Genomic DNA, 9,382 nt, shown 5'->3' with positions numbered 1-9,382 from the left:
ATAATAATAATAAAAAAAAAGGTCTAAACAGCACATGCACACGTTATATTTTAAAAAAGTAAAATATATTTTTAAAAAGATTAAGATATCAATAATTAAAAATAAAAAATAGACATAATTCTATAATTCTAATTGCCATAAGTATGATACTAACGTTGATAGTGGTAAGTATCAATAATTAATTTCTATAGTTATTTTTGTACTACTAATTGCCGTAAATATGATACTAATGTTAATAATGGTAAGTTGATATTGATATCAATAATTAATTTCTAGAGTTATTTTTGTACTACTAACCTAGGTTATATATAGTATTTTATTTTGCGATTTGTGAGTCTAAATCTAACAGACAAAGCATTCTTTTTTCTAATTTGTTATTCTTCTTTGATTGAACAATCGTTTCCAATGAGCTTTGTAAGTCAAGTTCAAGTCTCATTTTTTCCACGCTTTCTACGTTTGTCCGAAAATATTCGAAGTGGAACATCTAATAAGATTGAATTTTCTCAATTTAGGTTCAATTTTGGAAAATTCGTTCAAATTTGAAGATGCAATTTCAAATATTGATACTATATTTAAATTTTCTTCTCTTAAACTTTTGTATTAAAATAATTTTATAATATACTGTGATTTTTTCAGAAACTACTGGCCTTCTGATGCATCAATGCAATGTCATTGAGGAAAATAAAGGTCAATTTAGTTTGACAATTTTAACAAGAAGATGGTCTGAATTTGTACGGATTCTAAATGTTCGATCTTATAATGTCATTTCGGTTTGTTGTCGTTAATAGAATGACTCTAATCTATACGTGTCTAAGGACTAGAATAGCTTAAATATTATTTAAATAATTTAGTTCTAATATTAGTATTTGATTAAATTAGTTTTAGAGAAATTTAAATTGTTGCCTCAATTTATATATTATGACTATTCTTTTTGGATATGTTATTTTTTAATTTTTTTAATATGAAATTTCTTTCTTTTTTTTTCGATTTTTAAGTTATTTTTTTCTTGGATATATGTATCACCTTTTTTATTTTTTGTATTTCAGATTAGTAATGCAATTATTAAGAGAAATGTAATTCATCAATATACTAAAGTGATTAAAAATTTAATTATATTGTGTGGACACAAGATTGATTAATTAAGATTAAAGTGTGGAAAAAGAAAAAGAGTCACAATACGTGATTTTGCTTTTCTTGCCAATGTATAAAAATATGCAAAAGAAAAGAAAAATTAAAACATCACCATTTAAAATAAAAATAGTTAATCATCATGCGTATGAAAGGGGATTGAGAAATATGCATAGATAGAAAAAATAAAAAATTATTGTACGATTATAGAATAAAAAATAATCATATATATAAGAAAATAATCATAACAAAAAAATTAATATATATGACTTAAATATTTTTATGTACAATTAATATATATGTATACATAAATAAGGAAATATTTAGAATTATTTAACAAAATTAATATCAACATATACATAAATAAAGAAAATTACTATAAAAAAATTACTATAATTTATGAAGATTACATATACGATACAATGACATTAATAATAAAGAATAAAAAAATTATCGACTGATTATAGGTTCAAAAAAAATTATGATAAAAAAAATAACTAATATATGTGATTTAAATATATCTACATACAATTAATATATATGTATAAACTAAATAAAAAATATTTAGAATTATTTAATAAAATAAATATATTCTGAGAATAAAAGATATTATTAACTAAACAATTAATATATACATATAAATAAATAAGAAAATTATTATTATTTATAAAGATTATTATACCTATGATAGTATTAATGGAATAACAAAATCATTGAATAATTGTAGGTTCAAAATAAAATATTCATAATCAGAAAATCAAAAAATAATTAGCATATGTGACTTAATATATATGTATACTTAAATAAAAAAATTAAAATTATTTAAACAAAATAAATAAATATATCCTACCAATAAAAAAAAAACTATTGATTAAACGATTAATATATATCGATAGCATAAATAAAAAAGAAATAGTACGTTTTTATTTTGGGAATAAAACGTAAATAATTACAATATAATAATTTATTTAATTATTAATATTTATAATTATTATTTTAATCATAAATTTAGAAAAAAAAAATTAACAAAAATGATTAATGATTATATTAGAGTTGTTACACTTAACACCAGATTAAAAAAAACGAACGCATAACATATTATTTTTTATTAATCAAATTATTACAATTCAAATTAATTTTAATAAAATAATTTAAAATTATAATTTCAACTTATCACGTGCATGGTACAAGTCATTGAACAATTTATTATCACGTGCATGACACGAGTTATTAAATAATTTCTCATATATTTTTTTCTCCAAAATAAATAAACTATTTTTACCTATTTATTTTTATTTTTCACATTTATTAAAAATTCCTTTTCAATATTTTAAGTATTAATTATTGTTATTTAATTAACTTATTTTTGGTATTTAATTATTAAAATTTTAGATATTAATTATACTCTAATTGTGATATTAAGACTTTGAACATGAGATCAATTTAATTTTGGACAATACCGGAAATAAATAAATAAATATATATATATATATGATATTTTAAGTATTAATTATTGTTATTTATTAACTAATTTTAGGTATTTAATTATTAAAATATTATATATTAATTATATCCTGTTTACAATGTTAAGACTTTAGAGATAATTCCAATTTAATTTTGGATAATGTTGGGAGCAAATATTTATATGATATTAAGTTAGGAGAGTAGATTTTAATTTTACATAAAATAATATAATAGATATAATGTATAGATAAATTTACTTAACAAATATAATTATTCATAATGTGATATTTTACTATGATAATACATTTTTTGTATCTGTTCTCTTTCTTTTAACTCATTATTTTTCTGTGACATATTTGATAGGTAAGCTTAAGCTTAAGCAACTGTATTCAGCTGAGTTAGTTACAATATAACTAGTGGGCTTTGTTGCTGTTAGGCCAATGGTTCAATTGGTTAGTTAGTTGTAATAGTTAGTTAAGCCTTAAGCCACTAGCTGCTGTTTAGAACTAGTTGATGCTGGAACCTTCTAGTAACTCACACTCAAGCTACAACTATAAATAGCAACTCTTACTAAAAAAAATGAAAAAAAATGGAAACATTCCAAGCATAATTACAGCTAACCTTTTTTTTTAGTTTTCAAATATGTTATTTATTTTATTTATTTAGAGTAATAACTAAATTTTTTATAACTGTAATACAATTATCTTTAAACTATTAGTATTATTAGTATATTTTTTAAAATATTGACATATTATTAATATATATTAAATAGCATGACAGTTACATTCTTAACTCTTAAGTAATTATTATTTTTATAAATTTTAATAAATTCCATTCACGTAAACTTTCATATAAAATATGAAATCTTCATCTTCGTTTGTGGATTTTTCTTATTAATAATGTGATAATTAATTTTAGAAAAACCAATAAAAAAAATGTATTTAGTTGTACAATATCATTTTAATTTATACTGATATGTTTGTATTGTCTTATAATTTTATTATCTAATCGAAAAAGTGAGTGCATCTAAAGAGTGTAGAGAAGCAAATATAAGCCATACTCTATGCACGGGTGATGGTGAACAAGATTAAAATTTAGTTTAATTTCACTACAGGTTTCTTAAATTTTATAACTTAAATTTTTAATTTAGTTATTCAAAGAAAAAACTTTCCACGAGCATTTACCTTTTCTTTATTATTTTTTTGTTTTTTGATAAAAGATAACTCTTGTCTTTTTAAGCGTTAGAAAGTGATTGCCTATTATTATTATTTAGTGGAATCTATTATTTTAATAGCTAAGGTGGTTATATATTTTTGACGCTTAATTATTACTTAAATAGTATTGTTACTATTAACATTATATTTTTTTATACTATTTGTAACATTCGTTAATTTTTTTTTTAATATAAAAAATATCATTTAATTTTAACAATATCTTTTAAATATTACTAGAATTATATAATTATCGAAACTATTATAATAATAGTCACCATATATACTATGCCCTTTATTATTTACGGTATGCAATATTTTTTTTAGGTCTCAATGACAACGATTTTGAAACACTTCCTTCTACGATGGCAGTTTAAATCTATTTTATTCATGGATTATAAATTTGTAGCATGGACCATAAATGAGTTTGATAAATTATTTTTTTATTTTAATTTTTAAAAATATTTTAACAAAAAATATTATTTTAAGTCAAAAAATTTAAATAAATAGTGTTTCATTAATTGATAGGTTGAATCAGAGAAGATATTTGCTGACTTTTTTTAATGTAAAAAAAAGGTTACTCGTTTAGTCCGTAAAATGATCTATTTAGATTATTATTTAAACGAGTTTTATTTTAGAGACAAAGTCCGCTCGTTTAAATAGACAAACAAATTGGTTCGATAGACTTGGCCCATTTTATAATAATACAAACAAGAATTAGAAGACATTTGATTATGGTCAAAACAAAAAAAGTGTTATATATTGATATCAAAGTATAAAAAAAATTAATTATATAAAATATTTTTAGATAATATTTTGCATTAACAATATCAAACCCTGCGACCTCTAAATAAATATGAAACGACTATACTATTTAAGCTATTGGCTATTATTTCTAAATTTATTTAAAAAAAAGATAAAAATAAAATCAAATATGCCAACACTTGATTATGGTTATATGTGTCCAAACTTATCAAAAACAATACAAAACAATACATTTTATTTTTTATTAAAATATAGTTATACATAAAAAATAGGATAAAATATATTTTTTGTTTTTAAAATGTCAAAAATTTTAAAAATATCTCTAAATTTTAATTTCTTTTAATTTTATCCTAACGTTTTCAATTTGCATCAATTTTATTCCTATCTCCAAACTTTTTTGGTCAAAATATAGTCAACAATATTTTTTCCAATTTTACCCTTTAAAAAATTATTCACCATCGTCATCATTTCTAAAAAGAAAAGTATTGGGTATCAATAATGAATCAGCCAACTTTTTACAACTCAATTAATAATTAATAATTTTAAATTATTTTAATAAATTTGAATTTCAAAAAATAACATTAATGAAAAATTTGAATAATAAAAACTGTGTTGAGTAACCGCCTCCAATATAACTGTGATTAGCGTCAATCCCACTCTTCTGCTTCCGCACTCGCCATCGTTCACCACCCACCGCCCATAGCCCACAACCCACCGCTATGTCTGCCTCTCAGATTGTTGGCTCCGCTATCTCGCTGCAAGGTGAGTTCTGCTTCTCCCATTGCCGCCATTCGTTCTGTTCTACTTCTACCCTAGCCACCGCCGCGTCTGCCTCTTCGGTTCACCGCCTCTGTTTTCTCGCTGCTAAGGTACTATACAATGCTTCTGCTCCCTTGTTTTTTCCTTTTTTTCTGGTCAATAAATGCACCATTAGAAAGTGAATAGAGCAGACAACAAAGTTCAATTTTTTTACAGGAGAATAGGCATAAATCAATCTACTGAATTCTGGATAGTAAGAAAAAGAGAAGGGTAAATTTTGTATAATGCTTTTCTCTTGATTTATTCTACTGTATGCTGTTGTAATGTATACAGCTGATGAGTTTGGAAAACTCTAATTTAAATTGATGATGATCAAACATTATTAACAGCAAAATTATTAATTTATTTTTTATTAAAGTATGTTAATTATAATAATTTTTGCTATACAGTTTCCTTTATGGGCTGAATAGAGAAGAACAAAATTAAACAAAGCCCATTGGAATAATTTTCTTTCAGCCTAGATGTTAAATTATTGAGATCATGGTGGCTGAAACAATGTTATTGTCAATTGAGCCAGCAATTGTGATAACAAGCCCAATTAAAGGTTTTGGATGAGACCAAAAATGCTTGGTCCGAAATTAAAAGGAAATGGGGCACAAAATTGTTTTATTCACTTAACAAAAGAAACCCATTCCTTTGATTATGTGCTGCATGCTTCAACGGATATAATCTTTATTCCTTGATGGAATCCAAATTTTATCAAATGGAATTATTGCAGACCTTGGAACAATCAGAGAGAAATTGATTTGATGGGAATCATTATGATTAATGCTGTACGCTACTCAAAGCAAGGGAAGTAAAAGCAACCCTTCAATATGTTACATTTTATTTAATTGCTTTTACTTTAACTTCTCATTCTCTCTCATCTCTTTCTTTCTTCTTCCTTCGGTCATGTCACAGCAACCATGGAAGCTACATTAAGCTACCAAAAGGAAAAAGAAGAAGCTGCATGCATCAAGACCATCAAGTTAATGATGGCAAGAAAAAGAAAACCAAAAGTATGTTGTGGCTGAGATAATCACCAAATGTGGTAAGATTTGGTGAGGTAATCTCGGATCCTTCATACTCAAAAAGAAAGAAGAAGATTCGGTCAGCAAGGAAGAGATTCTTGGAGGCATGGCTTGTCTCTGATTCTACTCAACCACCACAAGAAGTAGCTAGAGTGGCGAAGTGATGGAAGAGGCAGAGATTGGAGCAGATGAAGCCATCATCATCATGAAGCATCAAGGGCCAGAAATCCATCTTGGAGAGGAAGCCAAGGATGGAGCGCTCGGATTGATAAAGAGTGATGACCAAGGAAGGACTAGAGGTATTTGCATGTTGGTTTTTGTATTAGTTACCTCTTCTCTCTCCGTGGCCAAACCGGTTTGTTTTGAAGGAAAGGAAGCTAAGCTCGGGTGTGTGTTTCAACTATGAAGGCTTCACTTCTCTATAAAAGGGGTGAACAATCATGGTTTGATTCAAGGAGAAAATTTGAGAGTGCAAGGCACAGAGTTCTCAGAGCTACCTGACCTAACAGTTTTCTCTTCTCCTTCAATATATTCTGTTTAGTATTTTTCTGTTTGATTTTGTCATGTCTTGAGTCTCATGGAAAAAGGCAAACAAGTGAGGTTTGTATGAAAAAGTCATAGAGCGAAAAAAGGCAGAGAGTGCAAAATTAAAAAGAAAAAGCCATAGATGTCTTAGAGTTCCTTTCTTCATCTATGTTGTGTTTCATGATTCTGTGGGAATCCCCTTGTAAGTTGGGTTAGCACTTTACAATTTGTAATCTGGAAGATTATAGTGAAATTCTATCATGTTTGTGATGGAGACTGGATGTAGGCTACACTGCACTTAGCAGCTGAACCAGGATATATCTGGGTGTAATCTTCTCTCTTTCCTACTTCACTTCTGTTTCTACTGTTCAGATGAAAAATCAAAAATGTCTCGTGCCAAGTGACGAGACAAAATGAAAATGTCTCGTGGCTAGGGACGAGCTAAAAACAGAAAAGTCTTCTCTAAGTCCAGCAAGTGTTAGCAAGCAAAAAGGGGGCTAAGATTCAACCCCCCTTCTCTTAGCCACTGAAACCATCAATTGGTATCAGAGCTTGGTCTCAAAGAGATCAAGCTTTGCAGCTTGGAGTAAAGATCCTCATGGCGGAAAACAGTGGCTCAAATGTGGTGTCCTATAATCTGACCGAAGGACAATCAAGCAACAGACCTCCTCTTTTCAATGGAAAAAATTATACCTATTAGAAGGAGAGGATGAAGATATTTGTACAAGCAGTGGATTACAGGTTTTGGAAGATCATCCTAGAAGGACCACAGTTTCCCACTAACACAAGTGCTGAAGGAGTAGTCACTCTTAAACCAGAAGCAAGCTGGACCGAAGAAGATAGGAAGAAAGTGGAGCTAAATGCCAAGGCCATAAATCTACTCAACTATGCTATCAGCTTCGAGGAGTACCGACGGGTATCACGATGCACAACAGCAAAGGAAATCTGGGATAAATTACAAATCACTCATGAAGGAACCACCATTGTTAAGAAAACTCGGATAGACATGTTAAACAGGGAATATGAAATGTTTACAATGAAGGAAGGAGAATCTATCGATAAACTGTTCGAACGGTTCAATACCATCACTGTTGGCTTGGATGCTATGGGAGTAACACATTCCGATTCTGTGCTTGTGAGAAGAGTGCTGAGATGTCTCACTAAAGAGTGGGAAACAAAAGCTTTAATTATCTCTGAGAGCAGTAATCTTGATTCCATGACACTTGATGATTTGAGAGGAAATCTTCTTACTTTTGAAAACACGTATTTGAAAAAAGAGTCAAAAAAGAAAGAAATTGCATTTTCTTCTGTTACTAACCCTCTGGATGATGAATCTAGTGATAACTCATCTGAAAATGAATTTGTGTTGTTTGCCAAAAAATTCAGGAAAATGATGAAGTTCAAAAGCAAAGGCAGCAGCTCAAGGAAAATGAAGAAAGACCTTAACAAAGTGACTTGTTTCAACTGCAAGGAAATGGGGCATTACAAATCTGATTGTCCCAAGTTAAAAAGGGAGGAGAAGAGAAAAGGAGGAAAGAAGAAAGGTCTGATGGCATCATGGGAAGACTTAGAGAATGACTCGGACAGTGATGAAGAATCTGAGACTAAGTCACAGCCTTGTCTCATGGCAGATCATGTAGATCAGGTATTTTTTCAAAACCCTGACACCGAAGACCTTCATCTCATGATAAATCACCTCTCTGAAAAAATAAGATATTTTCTGACTGATAATCAAGATCTTGAACAACAAATTTTCATTCTTAAAGCTGAAAATGATTTTCTCAAAGAAAAACTAAGGGAGGCCGAAACTGCTTGTGATCTTGTGGAAGAAAATAAGCAGTTGAAAGCCCAACTCAGAAGCTGTGAAAATGATCACTCGGTAGTGGCGTATGTAAATTGTTTTAAGGAAAATGAAGAGTTGCGGGAAAAGGTTAAAAATCGTGAAAATGACTTAGCCAAATTTACTCTCAGTTCTGGAAATCTAAATCAAATATTGGCTAGTCAAAAACCACTTTTTGATAAAGCTGGATTGGGATTTTATAAATCTGATGAGAAACCCTCTTTTAAAGATAAACCTTCTTCATCCAATGACACAAGGTTTCAAGATCCCACCTACTTTAACAAAACAGCAACTCCAAGATTTTGTAGATTGTGTAACCGAAGTGGTCATTTTCCAGTCCAATGTTTCTTTGGTGAAAGAATGATTGGTGATAAAGTTTAGAAAGTTATTTTTGATTACAATAATTTGAGACATAGGAGATGGTTTAACGTGAAAGGATCCAAGAAAATTTGGATACCTAAGGTCACTTGAGCTTATTTTGTAGGTATGCCTAGCATCCAAGAAGAAAGAAAATATGTGGTACATGGATAGCGGATGCTCTAGGCACATGACCAAAAAGACAACCTTCTTCATAAAGCTTGATGAATATGATGGAGGACTTGTCACTTTCGGTGATGATG

Source organism: Arachis duranensis, chromosome 9 (assembly GCF_000817695.3).
Source record: "Arachis duranensis cultivar V14167 chromosome 9, aradu.V14167.gnm2.J7QH, whole genome shotgun sequence".
Classification (NCBI taxonomy): Eukaryota; Viridiplantae; Streptophyta; class Magnoliopsida; order Fabales; family Fabaceae; genus Arachis; species Arachis duranensis.
Note: the sequence above shows the minus strand (reverse complement) of the source record.